The following is an 18,867-nucleotide window of genomic DNA, read 5'->3' on the forward strand; positions in this document are numbered from 1 at the left end:
AATTTGCATTTCCCGGTTTATTGGGCTTTTCTGTTAATGAAATCGATTATAAAAGGACAGTAAAATTGCATTTGTGATAATACCGATAAATGGAATTGTGTGGGTTTTTATGTTATTATGGTGAATTGTTTCCACTTCACTAAAATCTTCATCATATAAAAATAAATAAATAAATTTTCAGAATCTTCTCTTCAATCCTATTTACTTATTACAATGATGAAGGGAAAGCGACCAACGGAAAGTGCAAGTGGTGGCAGTGCTAGGAAACGAAACAAAATTGATTTAAAAACAAAGATGAAAATGATTAAGAAGTAAGATGCAGGACAAAGTTTATCTATTGCACGGGAATCAGTTCTCCCTGTTTCAACAATAAACATGTACTATTTTTAAAGGACAGTGCTCATATAAAAGAACATATTAAACGATCAACGCATTTAAGATCAACAGTGATCACAAAACAGCGTTCAGGTGCTATGTCGATGATGGAAAAGCTATTAATAATATGGATGGAAAATCAGATTCAGAGAAAAGCGCCCTTGAGTGTAATGGTCATTCAAGCAGAAGCAAGAAGTATTTATGAAGTTATTAAAAGAATAAGTACGGCGAAGCCCAAGCTAAGTTCGTGGCAAGCAGTGAGTGGTTTAATAGGTTGAAGGATCCAGCTGGTTTCCACAACGTTAAGATAAAATTTTTGCAATTGCACACTTTCGAAATTTTTCCTACGCATGAGATAAAAATAAATTGAATAAATAATTCTGTTTACATGTTCGTGGAACATTTCGTTTTTGCTGCATAAGCCTTTAGGGAAATTTCGACATGTAAAATTCCACTTACGTAGTGTTCCGCGGAACACAACCCTTACGTAAGTCGGGGAGCGGCTGAAGATGCTCAAGGGAAGTTTGTTTTGAAGCAAGGTTGCGCGGCATTCATTTTTTGCCCTCTTAAACTTGCTAAATGATCTTTCTCAAGGTCAATTTGTTATCAAGGAAAGAAAAATTCGAAATATAGCTTCAACATTTGGAAAAATACTGAGACAGTATTTAAATTCTATACAGTGGGACCAACTGATGATGTTACCAACAGCAAACTCAAAATGGGAAGCATTCAAGGAACTAATCTTGGAGGCTACCAGGCTTTACATACCAACTAAGAAATATTGTTCAAGGTTTAGGCCTAAATGGTTGTCAGATGAACTAATGAGACATGTGGCAGAGAAGAAAAATGCATGGGATACATACAAATTAATGGGTGACATGGAAGCCTATGATAGATATAAGTTGGTCTGTAACCAAGTCACAAAGGAGATTAGGCAGGCAAAGGCAGACTATGAAAAATCCTTGGCAAAGGATGCAAAGAAAAACAGAAAAGAGTTCTTTACATACTTGAACTCGAAAAGGAAAGGGATGAATCAGATTGGTCCACTGGATATTGATGGTTCAACAGTTGAGGATCCTGCTCAGGTGGCTAACAATCTAAACGAGTATTTTGCATCTACATTCACGCATGAGGAGTTATTCAGGAAGGAGAATGATGTAGGTAAAGTAAACATTGGCAGTGAGCTGGATGATTTTGTAATAACTGAGAGGAAAGTGGAGGAGACATTGTTGACGATAAACATAAAAAAGGCACCTGGGGTGGATGGGATCTATCCAGTTATATTAAAGGAGGCAGCAAAGGAAGTATGCAAACCCCTAGCCATAATTATGAGAGCTTCTTTGGACTCAGGGGAGGTACCCATAGACTGGAGATGTGCAAATGTAACCCCAATTCACAAAGGAGGATCAAAGGCTGACACAAGTAATTATAGACCTGTTAGTTTAACTTCTGTTCCAGGTAAATTAATGGAGGCACTGGTTAAAGAAGCACTGCAGGATCATCTAGACAAGAATTCAGTTATAGCTCAGACGCAGCATGGTTTTGTTAAGGGCAGGTCTTGCCTGACCAATTTGATTGGATGCTATGATGTAGTCACAAAAGAACTGGATGCAGGGAATAACTTTGATATTATATATTTGGATCTTAGAAAGGCTTTTGATACTGTTGCACATGGAAGACTACTGCACAAATTGGAGCAGTGTGGCATTGGAGGCAAATTGCTGCTATGGATAAGGGGATGGTTGAGTGGCAGAAGACAGAGAGTGGTAATCAATGGACACTGCTCAACGTGGAATAATGTTATTAGTGGAGTTCCTCAAGGTTCAGTGTTGGGTCCGTTGTTGTTTTCGGTGTTTATGAATGATATTGATGATGGGATATCAAGTTTAATGTCCAAGTTTGCAGATGATACAAAGGTTGGCAGGGTCGTTAAGGACAATACTGACGCTATGCTGCTGCAACAGGATCTGGAAAGGTTGAACAGATGGGCTGAGAGGTGGCAAATGAGGTTTAACATCGACAAATGTAAAGTGCTGCATATGGGAAACAGTAACCCCAGAGCAATGTATCAACTCTGCGGTACTACACTGACAGTGGTGGAGAATGAAAAGGACCTGGGGGTAATTGTGCAGGCAGATATGAAGTTCTCTGAGCAGTGCAGACGAGCTGCAAGAGTAGCTCATGGTGTCTTGTCAATGATATACAGGAATTTTTCTAGCAGGGATAAGGAGGTGATTATTCCCTTGTATAAGCAATGGTAAGGCCACATCTTGAGTACTGTATACAGGTCTGGAGGCCTCATTTCAAGAAGGATGTAGAGCTGCTGGAACGGGTACAGAGAAGGGCAACAAGATTAGTAAATGGAACAAAGGGTTGCTCTTACGAAGAAAGGCTTAAGTTTTGCAAATTACAGAGTTTGGAGACTAGGCACCGGCGAGGTGATCTGATAGAGGTGTATAAGGCTTTGAATGGTTTGAGCATGCTCAATGCCAATGGGATTCTTCATCTTTCTCAGAATAATCACCTCAGAGGGCATAAATTCAAATTGAGGAAGGACGGATGTCGGATAGATGTGCGGAAATTTGCCTTTGGCCAGCGGGTGGTTGGTTGGTGGAACCGACTTCCATCACTTGTTGTTGAAGTTGATAGCCTAAACAAATTTAAAGCTCAACTGGACAGGTATTTCGAACGAACGGAGGGGTGAAATGGGAGTGGGTTTTTTTTTTTTTTTTTTTTTTTTTTTGGCTGATGCTGAATAAGCTTGCTTTCTTGCATCATATGCCAATGCTAATGCTAATGCTAATGCTAAAAACTGACTGTATTTTGTCTTGCATAACTATTGTATAAAATTTGATAATTAAACTCAATTATTTGAGAATAATTTCTTTATACTGTACAATAAAATTTTAGCAATAACTTATTTAAAAAAAAAAAAAAAATATATATATATATATATATATATATATAATTTATACATTTTTAATATTATTAATAAGTAAACAAAGAAACGTAGCAAATTTTCGAATTTAGTTTGACTTTGTGGTGAGATAATTGATTAGGTCGATAATTTTAATGCATCTTTATTTGAAAGCTTTATTTAAGCCTACACTTCCACACTATACTGTCTATTATTTCATTGTCTTTTATATTGAAACACCAATAAACAACTGAGTCTAACAGTGACACATTGTAATTGATTGATTTTTCAGCTGAGCAAAATTCATGATCGCGAAGGTAAAAGGAGCAGCGCATTATTCAGTTCTGCAGTTTCTTCCTCATTCTTTTGAAGGTGTTGGATGGCTGTAAGGCCGCATCGATCCATTTTTCGGCACAACTTTTGGCAAGTCGTATGAACAGCAGCATTTTTCTTCTCTTTTTAAGCCAAACTTGACACATAAAATGGAATTTGAATTGCCATTCTTTCCTAAGTTTTAATCATGTTCATTTGGTTCATCCGGTCCACGTCAGCGTTTGAGTATGGTAGAGTCAATATAAACAAAGCTACATTCACAAGCTCGCAAAAAGGATTTTCAGAGGTCGAATCCGAGACAAATACCAGTATTTGTCTTGTAAATTGCGCGTGTTCTATTGTCAATTTGCCTGTTTTGCTTCACGAAAAAAATCCAGTTTCTGAAAACTTTGCTATCTACGCTTGGCCGACTAACTCATCCAAGGACATTAGTCTCACCAAAGAAAGTTTTGATAATTCTCTAATAGTGCTTTTATAGGGCTTAAAGCAGTGCTAAAGTATTCCGCCAATAAATATGAGGGGGGGGGGGTGATAATTTTATTTGCGGACTGGTGCAAGATCTTATCTTAATTATCATCATCTGAAACTTCTGTGAACTTCTCATTCTCAAAATACTCTCACTTGAAATTTACACACTTTCGCCACCGTCGTACCCACGACGGTGCAAGCCATTTTTCGAAAAACTGCGACGTGTTTTGTAAGCTTTGGCTTACTAAAAAAAAGGCGACTCCGTAGCTAGGTGGGAAGGAGCAGCAGTGCGTAGCACACGCTTCTTGATTAGACCGGGGTTCGAGCCCGTCACCACCAAATACGGAGGATGCGGAAAGGTCAGGGAATGACCACTGCATATCCCGGAGTAATATGGCCTTAGTTGCTAATACTCCTAAAAAAAACCAAATAACAAATAACAATAACTAAAAAATAAATAATAAAATAATAATAATAATATATTCCATTTAACATTGGAATATATTCTTACAAATTAGACTGATTAGGTGAACATTTAATTATACCGGCCAACGAAAGATTAAAATAGGATCAGGTATTAACCGTTAGGAAGGTGCTTATGGGCGAGGAAAATTTCTTACGGTGAACTTCGACCTACAGAAAGAAGGTCAGGTCAGAGTTCTTCGAAAAAGTTCGAGCCAGGAGAAACATACGGAGAAGGTCCAGGACAAAGGAATTAATCGGGGATTATACAGTATTAAAATAAGGGATGGGGGAGAATTTAGGACCAAATGGGATATATAAGGATTTGTTCGGCGGGAAACAGAGAGAGAGTTGGTCGTTTAGAGTGAGTTGATTGGTTAAAATTGTTTTGGAGATACAGAACAAAGGAACCGAAATGAAGACAATAATGGAAAGTCGTCCTAAAACCTAGGAGCTGGTCCAACTTGAAGAAGGGGAAAATTAGTACTGTTTATCATTATTATATCTAGCCAAGATATAGTCCCTGGGGAAGAAGAGAATAAAATTTAAGGCATTCTGTACTCCTATCTGCGAATGACATGATTAACCAGTAAAGTGGAAGGATAAAACCCAACTGATGTCTTAAAAGAACCGTAAATTATTCTTCTTGGTAATGAGAGTTAGTAAGAACTTTTGTAGCGGTACATCTCTGTGGAGTTTGCCTGTATTGGACAATTAGTGGTAAATTTGTATGTACATGAGTTTGAACCCTTGTATTAAACATGTTACAATTAACTATGTGTATTTGTCAGTTTGTCTCACTCTATTCTAGCTAACCCAAAATCTCTGGACCCTCCTCGCATAAGCAGTCAGAGGCCCAGGGGTAATATATAGTTACCAAAATAAAATAACAGTAGGTGATAAAAAAAAAAAAAATATATATATATATATAAATTAATTAAACAATTATATATATATATATATATATACAAATGTATATAGTACACAGAGTTAAAAGTGTGTACTTGTGGCTCTACGAGCATCGTCATGTCGGAAACGAAACGCTTGCCTTTCAGATCACACGGGGCTAAGCCAGTGAATAAGGGAAACGTGGCAGAACCTCGGCGCCTATCGCAGTGATCACTACATGCAAAATATTAGCTATATGCGGCCTGGCGTCGTCTTGATATAGAAACCACTTCACACCGGATTATTTTTATTATTAACTACCTGGTGCAAGGAAGCCCGAGGCTTATTCTGCACCAGCCAAAAAAAAAAAAAAAAATTCCCTGAGAGAGAGTGAAAAGTAGAAGGGAATCATCAAGAAAGAGAAGAATGATGATATCCAGCTCAGAACCCTAGGTGTGCCAAGCACATACTCATCAGATGTGAGCCCTTGGGGTTAAATATAGCCGTCCTATCAAGACACCATTACCATACGCTTCATTCAACTCTTTATCTGGTTCCGATGCATTTAAGCCCGGTCTGACACATCAAATCACATATCGCTCGTTCAATGTCTGACGTGATATGTGCTCCGAAACTATCGTCAGTGACATGCAGCTAAAAAAACTTTTCATGCAACATTAGCTCGACAAGTACTGGCATGTGCATACAGAGTCTGCTCAGTAGTGATCAGGAAGAGCGCCACTAGCTGCAGTTATGGAAATTTCGCATGGTAAACATAAAATCTTGCACCAGTCCGAGAATTAAATAATCACCCTTCGGAAGTTTTACAGTACTTACAAAAGTGCCAAAGCTCGTATGCCTTAGTTGTTTGACAAGCTTAATGACAAAGTGCAATAATTTCTCAGTATTTATTGGTTTTCTAAGGAGAAGTACTTTGAATATACAGTATTTCCTTTTCAAATTCGTATCCTTGGTAGGGTTTTGGGTCTAAGCGCTTTTCAGTTTCCATGACATCAAGTCTCACTCCTCTCAATACGATCTTTGTGCATTTCATTTAATGAGGAAAGCTAAATCGTCCAGTAGTCTTGTTGGGTCCTTATTTTCACTTTCCAACGCCTTGCATTCTAGCGTTATTATACATTGAATGCAAAAGTTCGGCTGTACACTGAAAGGACAGAATTCACGGGATACCTGGTTCTTGGCAACGCGATGCTGTCACCCATCTTGTTAGTGGACGAACCCACCTCTTGACAGGTAGATAGGTACACTGCATTCACGCAGACGGTAATTCGATGTCATTACAGATAAACGTCGTGAGTTAACCGACTTTGAACGTGAGTTAACCGTCGTGAGTTAACCGACGCGGAGGTAATACAGAAATTACACTATCTCCGTTCGACAATAGGCCATTTCCAGAATAACATCGCATTGTGGACAGCACTCTGGGCAGAAAAAGGTGGTGGATGAACGTGGCCGTCGGCGTCTGTCTCGCATTGTACATTGTATGCGCCAACCAGAGAGCGGCAATGGCACAAATCACAGCAGACTTCAACGAGGAAGGTGCCAGAAACGTCCCCACCAAGACCATCAGTCGATTATTACCAGCAATAGGTTATGGGAGCTGCCGACCGACCAGGGTCCAATTGCTAATGCCACAATACAGGACTCTACGCCTCAATTGGGCGAAAGGGTATTGGACATTGGAGACGGGCTTCCTGGTCCTTTGAGTTCTCAATTCCAGTTATATCGAGCGGACCGGAGGTTGCGTATCTGGCGGAAACCGTACGAAGCTATGCACCCGTCATGTCAAGAAGGAACTGTTCAGGCAGCTGGACTGTCAGTATAGGTCTGGGCATGTTAAACTGGCACACGTTGGGACCTTTGGTACATCTAGACGCATCCCTGAACGGTCAAGGTTATGTATCCATCCTTGCGGACCATCTGCTTTCCATCATGGTCATCGTGCACTCACAGGGCAATGGACTCTTCCAGCAGGACAATGCTCATCCCCACACAGCCGTGGTGACAAGAATATGATTCGAAGAGCATTCTGCAGATTTTACCACCATGGAATAGCCTCTACATTCACCAGACTTTAACACTGTCGAGCATCTTTGGGATGCTGTAATAGGTCTGTTCGATATAAGGACAGTAAATAGGTATCCCATGATTTCTGTCCGCTCAGTGTATAACACCATTCAGTACAAGGTCATAATGAAATTTGAGTTCAACCCATGTTGTTGCAGTAGTCCCGTTTCCAGTTTAAATTAACCTAGTATCCTTTATCTCGACTAACGTCAAAGTTCAATTACCTTCGTATATAGGAATATAGACGAAGATAATGTCACTGGACGTATTACTTAGTAGGAAAACCAAGTGAAACTTTCTCTGACAAGAAAAATCTAAAATTCTTGGCAGACATTCTGCCAGTAACAGGGTTAATTTCAATGTAACAGGGTTAATTTCAATGAATCACAAACACATCTCATTAATTTCAGATATGGTATTTTTATTTTCAAATTAAAATAAACCCCATTGTTTATGCCAGCCACAACTGAAGCATAATCTGTTCCTAATGGTTGGAATTTGGCTTAAATTAAATCGTTATTATGGATCCACTTCTTTACTGCAGCTGGAGTCGCATTAGATCTAAATTCTGCTGGTTCTACTAATTCTAAATACTTAACCGCCATTCTCTACATTGTAAATAATAGTATAAGAAGAGTAAATACGGAATAGTATATTTCAAATAATATAAGGATAATAAATTTGGAATAGTATACTTTTCCAAGACTGTATCTCTCTCTCAGTTTTGTGTGCAAAACTGAGAGAGATACAGTCTGAGCAGCGATTCTGGACGTCAGCTAATATGGTGTGATGTTGGCACACAGTATCACCCAACAAACATCACTGAAAGGGATCGATATGGCGGTCGAGGTGTTCTCGTCTTGGGAGGCGTTATCTTGGATGGACGTACACAACTCCAGATCCGGAAGACGGTACTGTAACCGGTGTATGCTACTGTACTTTTAGTGACATAGTGACATAGTGTTTTTTGACAAGCGGCACCGGTGCTTTCGCACAACTCCGCATTTGAATCTCTTGTGAAGTAAGACAGGACTGTCAAGGCCAGATATCATATGTTAGTGTATGTTCATGTTTGCTTAGTGCGGGTTATGTTGTTCATCTGGCCGCTTAGCCTAGGGTCTGTGGAACACCACAGACTGCTAGTTACCGTCACTGGCACTGGGAGCCGGACCAGGTATGTGGAAAGAGAACTCTGGCTGGCCGACCCTGGGGTTAGCCTGAGCTTCCCAGGGAGGGCCGAGAAAAAAAAAAAAATAATAAAATAAAATAAAAAAGAATAATAATAAATAATATAAAAAAATAAAAATAATAATAATAAAAAAAAAAAAATTAATAAAAAAAAAATAATAATAATAAAAAATAAAATAAATAAATAAAATAAAATAAATAAAAATAAAAAAAAAAAAAAAAAAAAAAAATTTTTTTTTTTTTTTTTTGAAATAGGAGAAGGGGTGAGAGATTGAGGAGAAGAAAGAAGGTAAGCAGAAGAGAGAGGGTGAGGTAGGGTGGGCTCCCCCCTGGGGGGAGCCCACCCTACCTCAGGAAGAAGAGAAAAGGTTGTGAGGTCAAGTGACTCACAAAGTCAGATTGCCTAATAGCATGATCCTGCATTTGAAAGTCAAATGCCAGCCCCACTCCCAGAGGAGTATTTATATGAGTTCCTGCACAAGTAGGAAAATCAGATATTGTCATACACCTTGAAGAGAAGAGGTGCCAGCAAGTGAGTGGGTCCCACAATGGGCAGGGGGCCCAGGGTCAACAATTTAATCTTCTTCATCCAAGGGTGACTTGTAGGCAATGGGCAGTGTCCCACACTGGGACTTGGATAATCTTCTCTTAGGGGATGAGAGGAGGCACATGGATTCATGAAACTCAAGGATTGCTTGGAGTTCTTGTGGCTATTGTAGAAAAGTCCTTTTTGGGTTCGTGGGTTTGTCAGATAGCTTCCTTTGTGAACGTCGAGAGATTCCTGTTAGGTCATGACAAAGATCAATATTCTGTTTGTGTTTTCTTTGATTCCATTCAGGATATGTTCTGTGAATTGAGTTTTGGGTTCATTATAAGATGGGGGGTGCGTTGAACAGTTTGCTGTAGGTGAATTTGACGCATTTCAAATACAGTCTGGGCAAAAGTAGTGAAGGCTTTGTAGTTGGTTTCGTCAATTATGTAGAGGTGTTCCTGCCCACTGGGTATATTTCCAGTTTTGGTAATTAGGAGACTTCTGGGTAAATCATAAAGAGGGCAATTATACATGAGGTGAATCCAGTCTTCATTGTCACCGCATGTGCAGAGAGGAGAATCGGTGAGACCCAGGGCATGCAGCTTGGCCCGAAACGATCCATGACCAGTGAGGAAGAACGAGACGTGAAGGCCTGGTGAGTACCACGGAGGAGGTTTTGGTGCAGTTATCATAACTTGTGGAAGAAATCTTTTAGTTGTTTCACCTTTGGTTGTTTGCTCCCAAGATCTTTGCCAATGCTGGAAGAGCTTAGTGTAAATCTGTTTCATTTCGTTTTTTGGATCATTAGCTAGATCGAGTGTTATATCCAGAATGGTGGTGGCAATTCCTCTCTTTATGCGGTATGCAAGGCCGCGACGAATAACCTCCAGGTCCAGAGGAAGAGTGCCTGCTAAGACCTGCAGGGCAGGATTACTGACTGTGCGGCATGCTCTAGTCACAGTGAGTAGGATATTGCGTTGAATTGTATGTAGCTTTGCTTTATTACGTGCAATGATGGCACGAGGGAACCATATGGCTGCACCATAGCACACAGCTGGTAAGAAGATGGTTTTATAAAGTAGCATGAGAGTCCTCCTCTTCAAACCCCAGTCTGCTCTGCTAATTCTTACGATCATGGCAGTATAACGACGTATTTTATTGGAGAGGTAATTAAGATGAGGTAAGAATGTTAATCGGGAGTCAAAGGTTACTCCTAGATATTTTAGTTCTGTTTTGAGTTGCAATGTCTGCCCAGAGATTTTAATTTGGGGTGGTCTTCTTATGTCCAAGGATCCTTTGAGGAGGATTGTCTTCGTTTTTTCCCCAGAGATGACTAACTTGTGGTTGTTTGCCCAATTTTGGAGGATCGTTAAGGCAGGGGAGGCAATTTGCTCAAGCTGAGTTCTAGAATCAGCTTTGATAAGGAGGATGAGGTCATCTGCATAGGCCATGCAGTCCACAGCACCCAAATCCATAAGAAGAAATTCATCTAGTATCAAGTTCCAGAAGTAGGGCCCAAGAACCGAGCCCTGTGGACACCCTCTAACAACTGGTCGGGAGGTTTTCTGAAAATTTGTTTGAACAGTGACTGAGCGGTTGAAGAGGTAGTTCTGGAGACAGCGGTAGAGGTTGAGTGGAATATTGATTTGACGTAATCTCCTGACAATGCTGGGCCACCAGATGGAATCGAAGGCACCAGCAAAGTCAATGGAAATAGCCAGTAGATATGCTACTGTACTGAGGTAATCTTTCCTCATGCGCGTCTATTCTGAGGTGACATTGGCCCCGAATTCGTGTTTATGGACGATAATGCCACATCCCATCGCACTGCAGCTGTTCATATGCTTTTGGAAAGTGAGGACATTGTTCGTATGGATTGGCCTGCCCGTTCCAGTGATCTAAATCCCAACGAACACATATGGGACGCTCTGGGAGACGCCTAGAAGTACGTCCACACCCAACAGAAAATGTTCACCTGCTGAAAATGGTGCTGACAGAGGAATGGACAATGTTACCGCAAGAACTTATCAACAACATTGTTCTAAGTACGGATAGGCGGTTCAAAGCCTGCGTCGACATTAGGGATGGTCATATCTCCTACTGAGGATCACCTCTTCCCTTTGTTCCATCTTTGGCAGTGATGCATCTGTATCACTGCCAAACATAGGCAACATAGCACTGTATCAGTGCTATGTTGCCATTTTTGAAAGAGCCCCTCTGTATTGTTTCCGTTGTTGTGTCGGTGTTGTTTCCTTCATTTCTGTACCTCACGAGGTTCCTTTGGTATGCTTTTCCCATATCCAGGCTAATCCTATTTAAGGATCAGTCAGGTGAAAACCCGACAGGTCCTTAAATTTTGCACACCAGTGTATCTTATAGCATTGGGATAGTATATTTGGAATAATATCTTATAGCAAAAGGATAGTATATTTTGAATAGTCTTATAACAAAGCCAAGCAACTTTGTCACTGAAACATCGTTGCTCTTATCATGCAAAAAATAACCGTTTTCTCACAAGTCATACAAATTTCTAGCGACGACCGACTAATTGGTTAAAATAAATAATATATACATAAAATACTAAAACAGAAATAAATTATAAAATAAAATAAAAGGGTTAAAATACAATATGATAAAAGCGTTAAAATATTAAGAAGCTTTTGATACGAAGTGCGTCTTCATCAGCTAGTCGGTGAATGGTATACTCCTGTATATATTGTTGGTTTCAACAGCAAAAGTCAGTTGAGTATGATCATGCATCACGAGTCCTGTGTTCATAGAACAGAATTACATACACGTGATAATCGCCAGCGCTCATCGCACTGCAATACAGTACATACCATAATAGGGTGCAAGTGCACTCCCTTCGTGCAATTCATAGTAATATTATTGGTAGCTATATGCAGTGCTTCAAGTCATGAGCGTTGGTGAATAGTCGACGAATTCAATAACCCGTCGGGGATCAAGATTGTGCTGCTCAATCCAATAATGCTCGAAGACTGCGGAGTGTTCAAAATTAGCGGTTCGCAGAGCCACTTCATGTTCAGAAATCCAGTCTTTCAATCTTCAGCCAGACTCGCCTACAAAACATCCCCCACGGAGGATTTTGCTGATGCAGAATGTCTATCTTGTGGGTTTGTTAAACAATTTTTTAATTTTTTTTTGCTAATTCCTTAGGTGTAGGCAGCCTGGGAGCGGGATTGCAGGCATAGTGGCATAGTGTTTTGTGAAAGGCGCCACCTGTGGTTTCCCACATTTGCATCATGGTACTTTGTGAAGAAGTACAGAATCTCTGTAAAAGCCAGAAAAAGTGTAATGTCTGGTTTCTGTCAGAGTAGTGTTATGTTTTGTTGTTGTGTCTCTGGCTGCTTGGCCGCAGAGCCCCTAGTGGGACCCCACGTTGCCCGCCACCACCACTGGGAGGTGAGCCAGGCTGCCCATTATTATTATTATTATTATTAATATTAGCTATATGGTGTAAGGAAGCCTGAGGCATATGCTGCGCCAGCTAAAAAAAAATTCTGAATTACCCTGAGAGAGAGAGAGAGAGAGAGAGAGAGAGAGAGAGAGAGAGAGAGAGAGAGACAGACAGAGACAGAGAGAGAATAAGAGTCAGAAGTGCAAGGGAATCACCAAGAAAGAGAAGAATGATGATATCCGGCTCAGGACCCTAGGTGTGCCAAGCCCATACTCACTAGATGTGGGCCCATGGGGTTAGTATATACCAACCAAAGGTTCATCCTGCATTGGTTTCGTTTTGTGGCAGCTCCTTATACGCTTTCAGCATTACTCTGTTATTAGCCTTCTCTTTTAGTAACTTCTAAAGCTGCCCCCATCCACACACACACAGTGTATTATTTTTATTTGCATTTATTGAATTTTGTCTGGTTCCATCTTAGGCTGAGAGCCTTTACCTCTGCAGTAATGAAAAGTCTGGTATTAATAAGGTTGTCTGTATTGCCCAAAAAATAACTTTCAAGCAAAATGACTGTCAGTGACTTAATCATTCATGAATACACACTTTTTGTTTAGCAGCTCATTGCTATTTTCGTATAATGTTTGCAAGTTGTGGTTGTAGTGTTAATCTTATTTATTCGTCTCCTTTTTCTTTTTAAATTTGCATCCATTGCATTGAAATGGAAGAGGATTCTTTCATCAAAAAACAGGAAATAAGTGCTTAAGTATCAACTTTAATGGGTCTCTACTTGAGAACATGGAGGCGACGCTCCTCACTGACAAGATGATGCTCTGATATTTACATAGTACCATTTGAAGGAAGATAGAGAAAAAGTGAACTCCGTTATTTTCCTTTTCAAAAAATTATATGGTTCTTAAGTTAAATCTTGAAATGTAACCCACTCTTATACCGCAAATATTAATATATTATGGACATAAATTTACGTTTTTTCCACATTAAGAGCCTTTCTTTCATTTTACAGATTATCCGTGGTTTCCATCATCCTGTAAAATTTATTTCCCATTTACTTCGGATAATCGGGATCTACTATTGGAATTCCAAAATGATACTGTATACTATAACTCTTAACAGTACTGTTTTCCATTAAAGAAAAAAAAAAATACATTGTTTCGTATAGTTTGGGTAAGAAAAACATTTTTATAATGAATAATATTTATACAGGTCCATTATAAACTTATTAAACGTTTTTTTTTTTTTTTTTCGAACTCCGCGTTGTTCAATTATGCTTCTAGTTCAGTACCCTCTGAACTAGAAGTATAAACACGAACATTGCATCAGGTCTACAATAATTTCCCTCGCCCTTCGGAAAAACTAAAGCAATTCACTGCATAATTTTATTCCTATAGTTACCCTAAAATAATTATCAAGAAAAACAATCTCTTGCGAAATAAGGTGATATAGCAACCCAGTATAACTACATGCAATTATAACAAACAGATACCCAACAAGAAATCAATGAGGTTGAAAACATCGTGAAAGATCCTATATCTAGAAGATAAATGCACTTGCAGCGCATTTTACATATTGTCCTTTCATTCTTTAAAACATAATTCAAAACATTTCATAAACAAATTGCTGATCATCGCATCTATAAAAATTATGCAACCTGTCAGTGAACCGCTCAAGCTTATGGCGGGAAATGTTCAAATTCAAGAAACAAATAGATGGCGCTTCAGACTTCATTCTCTAGATACGCGCTCCCAGACAACCGCCATTATGGTTTCTGCGAGAGAAGAAAACAAATTAGTTTTATAATCACATTAAGCTCATTTGTTTCAATATAAAATAACCTACACCACAGCGCCTCAACCACAGCACTCATATTTTAAATATAGCCTGTGGAATTATTCTATTTTTAATCAAAATTATCAGGTTGCAAGCAGTAGTAGTAGTAGTAGTAGTAGTGGCACATGATGCAAGAAAGCAAGTGTAGGAGCTCATGCAGCATCAGCCAAAAAAAAAAAAATCATCACACCATTCCCTCCAAATGCCTGTCCAGTTCCTCCTTAAATTTATTTAACCTATCAACTTCCACAACGACAGATGGAAGTTTGTTCCAGCAATTAACCACCCGCTGGCTAAAGGCAAATTTCCGCACATCTATTCTACATCTGTCCTTTCTTAATTTGAACTTATGTCCCCGTAGGTTCGTAATCTGAACAAGTGGAAGGATCCCATCAGAATTCAGCGTGCTCAACCCATTCAAGGCCTTATAGACCTCAATCAGATCACCGCGCAGGTGCCTAGTCTCCAGCCACTGCAATTTGCAGAACTTAAGCCTCTCTTGGTAAGAGAATCCCTTAATTCCCCTCACCAATCGTGTTGCTCTTCTCTGTACACCCTCAAGCAAATCTACATCCTTCCTAAAATGAGGCCTCCAGACTTGTACGCAATACTCAAGGCGTGGTCTGACCATTGCCTTATACAGAGGGACAATCACCTCCTTTTCCCTGCTAGCAAAATTCCTATATATCATTGACAAAACCCCATGACCTGCCCTAGCAGCCTGTCTGCATTGCTCAGAAAACTTCATATCTGACTGCACAATTACTCCCAGGTCTTTTTCATTTTCTACCACCTTAAGTGTAGTACCACACAGTTGGTACGTTTCTCTGGGGTTACTTCTACCCATATGCAGTACTTTGCATATTTCAAGGTTGAACTTCAGTTGCCACTTCTTAGCCCATCTGCCCAAATTATCTAGATCCTGTTGCAGTAGCACACTGCCATTAGTGTCATTAACAACCCTGCCAACCTTTGTATCATCTGCAAACTTCGACATTAAGCCTGATATACCTTCATCAATATCATTGATAAATACATAAAACAACAGTGGACCCAACACCGAACCCTGTGGGACTCCACTAATAACATTAGTCCACGAAGAGCAGCACCCATTGATTACCACCCTCTGTCTTCTCCCACTTAACCATCCTTTTATCCATTGTAGCAACTTTTTTTTTTTTTTTTTTTTTTTTTTATGAGAACCCCAAACACGAGAGGTATTATAACCTATAGTACTTAGTACCGTGCTTGGGTTGGAGGTTGAGAAGACGAAAGAAGATATTTGTTGATATTGGACTTGAACTTCTGTAGATTGTAATTTTCAGGAAATATGTATGAAGGAAGGTTGTTCCAGAAAACGGCAGTTGAATGAATAAATGAGGAAGATGAAAAGTTGGTTCTGTGGGTTTGAAGTTGGACAGTAAATGGATGTTGGCTGGTGGCGGCACGTGTTCGGACTGTTTTGAAAGAGAGAGCGGGAATTATAGAAGCCAATTCAGAAGAACAGTGCCCATGGAAGTATCTGTAGAAGAGGCATGCAGCAGAAACAGTGCGTCTATGAGACAGTGAGTGGAGAGACTCTGTTAGAGATGAATCATTAATTAACCTAACTGCCCTCTTCTGAATGGAATCAAGAAGCCTGAGAGAGGTTTTGGGGGCACCACCCCAGATGTGGGAACAATATTCCATGGCAGGGCGGATTTGCGATTTATACAGAGTGAGCAGCTGTTTGGGAGAAAAGTAACGCCGAGAGCGAAAGAGAAAACCAAGTTTTTTAGATGCAGAGGAAGCAATATTTGTAATGTGCTTGTGCCAAGAGAGATTAGAAGTCAGGGTAATCCCCAAAAGAGATATATCATTTTGCCTAGAAATCGGAATGTCACTAAAGATAAGCATAGGAGCAGAAGAATCCTTATTGCGAGATATAAGACAAGATTGAGTTTTAGAAGGGTTGAAATCAACTAAGTTGTCTTTGCCCCACTGGAGAATTACCTGAAGATCGGCATTTAAGGAATTGGCAGCAGATTTTCGAGAACTTGAAGCTGATTGAGCTGGACAAGGTTTCTCAAAATGGAAAGTTGAATGCAATGTGCTATCATCGGCAAAACTATGGATAGGATTTCCAGTCAATGGAAGAAGGTCATTGATATACAAGAGGAAAAGAGTGGGGGAAAGAACTGAACCTTGGGGGACACCGGCATTAGTGGAGAAGTTAGAAGACAGAGAGCCATCAACCATCACCCTCAGTGAGCGATCAGAGAGAAAACTGGATAACCAATTACTAAAAACAGTTGGCAAACCATAAGATGGAAGCTTGTTTAGAAGACCTTTATGCCAAACACGATCAAAAGCCTTTGAGATGTCAAGAGCAACTACTTGTGTTTCACCGAACCTTTCCATTGAATTAGTCCATAAATGGGTAACATAAGCCAGAATATCACCAGTGGATCGACACTGACGGAATCCATACTGGCGATCGTTGATCAGACGGAAGGTTTCTAGGTAGTTTAAGAGTTGGCGGTTAATTGATTTCTCCATTACTTTAGAAAGAGTAGAAGTAATTGCAATGGGACGATAATTGGATGGGAGGGATTTGTCACCCTTTTTAGGAACTGGCTGGATATGAGCAAATTTCCAAGCAGAAGGAAAAACACCTTTGGAATAAGAAAGTGAAAAAAGGCGGCAAAGAATAGGAGTAAGTTCAGGAGCACAGGTTTTGAGAACAAGTGGAGAAATACCATCAGGACCTGGAGCTTTCTTAGCATCAAGATTCATCAAAATCCTTCTGATATCCTTTTGACGGAAGACCACAGGAGGCATTGAATGGAGCGTGTTAGGAATGGTGGGAGGTGTTTTACCAAGATCATTAATACATGAGCTCAAAGAAAAATGGGATGCTAGCAGGTCAGCTTTATCCTTGGCTGAAGTGACAACAGAACCATCTGGTTTGGACAGAGGTGGGAGCAGAGATGGGCAAAAGTTGCGGCCAATAGCTTTGGCAAGAGACCAGAATGCTCGGCTACCATTAGGGCAAGAAGGAAGTTTTCTACTCTTAGCCTGTTCAAACTCTAGTTTGGACTGATTAATAACTGCTTTACAATTGTTACGAGCTTTGGTGTAGGCAGAAAATGAAACTGAAGAATTAGAAACAAGCCAATTACGATATGCAACGTTCTTTTCTTGGACAGCCTTAGCACATTTATTGGAAAACCAAGGTTTAGATAAAGGACGAGATTTTAAAGTGGAGTGTGGGATAAAGGATTCCATTCCTGCAAGAATAATTTCACTGACACGATCTGAGCAAACGTTGACATCAGAAGTTTTGAAACAGTAATCAGACCAAGGAAAAGAAGAAAAGAAGTCTCGCAGGTCATCCCATTTTGCATTCTTGTAATGCCAAACAATACGAGGTTGGGAATAGCCATGAGATAAAGGTTCCATTGGAGAAGAGGCAATCACCAAGTTGTGATCTGAAGTGCCTAACGGACCTCTCACTTCAACCTTGTACTTAGAAGGGTTGTTTGTGAGAAAAAGATCAAGCGTATTGGCTGTATGATTAGGATTGTCTGGTATTCTTGTAGGTAAATGAACAATCTGTGCTAGGTCATTAGTAATTGCAAAAGCCTCAGCATCTCGACCTGCTGGGTCGGTGTGACTAGAAAACTGAAGCCAGCTGGAGTTGTGAACGTTAAAATCACCAAGGAAAATTACCTCACTGATAGGAAAGTTGGACTGGAGAAAGTCAAGTTGCAAAGAGAGGAAGTCAAAGAGCTCCAAGTGATTAGTGGAGTTGGGAGAACGGTAGAGACAACAGATGAATTTTACACAATGAGGTAGAGAGATTTTAAGCCAGAGAAGATCAAAGAGAGGAGATTCCAAATTGCCAAGTCTCCGACAGGGAATATCAGAACGGACATATGCACAAGTACCTCCTTTGAGGCGAAAGGAATCATACAGCAAATAATTTGGACATCTGAGATGAGCAGTAGTTGAATCAACTGATAACTGAGATTCAGTCAGAAAAAGTACATGGGGTTTGGAAGACTGCAAGTGGAAATGGACATCGTTGAGATTAGAATTGAGACCACGTATATTTGTGAAATGAATTAGGAAGTCCTTGGGAGGTTTAGATCTTTTCGCAGATAAGCTTGCTCTATTATTTTGACAATTCATGGTGTATTCAATAGTAAGAAAAAGTGGGTGGGACATGCTGTATGAAGTAATGAAATTTTTGGATATGGCGTACATGTAGTAAGAATATACCCAGATCCTTGACATAACGTGGCTTCGACAATGCTCCCCGCATACACACTACTCGGACTCCCTCCAGTCACTATCTGGCAGAGTAGAGGT

This window comes from Mastigoproctus giganteus, chromosome 10 (genome assembly GCF_048544385.1).
Source record: "Mastigoproctus giganteus isolate SK-2022 chromosome 10, ASM4854438v1, whole genome shotgun sequence".
NCBI classification, from domain to species: Eukaryota; Metazoa; Arthropoda; class Arachnida; order Uropygi; family Thelyphonidae; genus Mastigoproctus; species Mastigoproctus giganteus.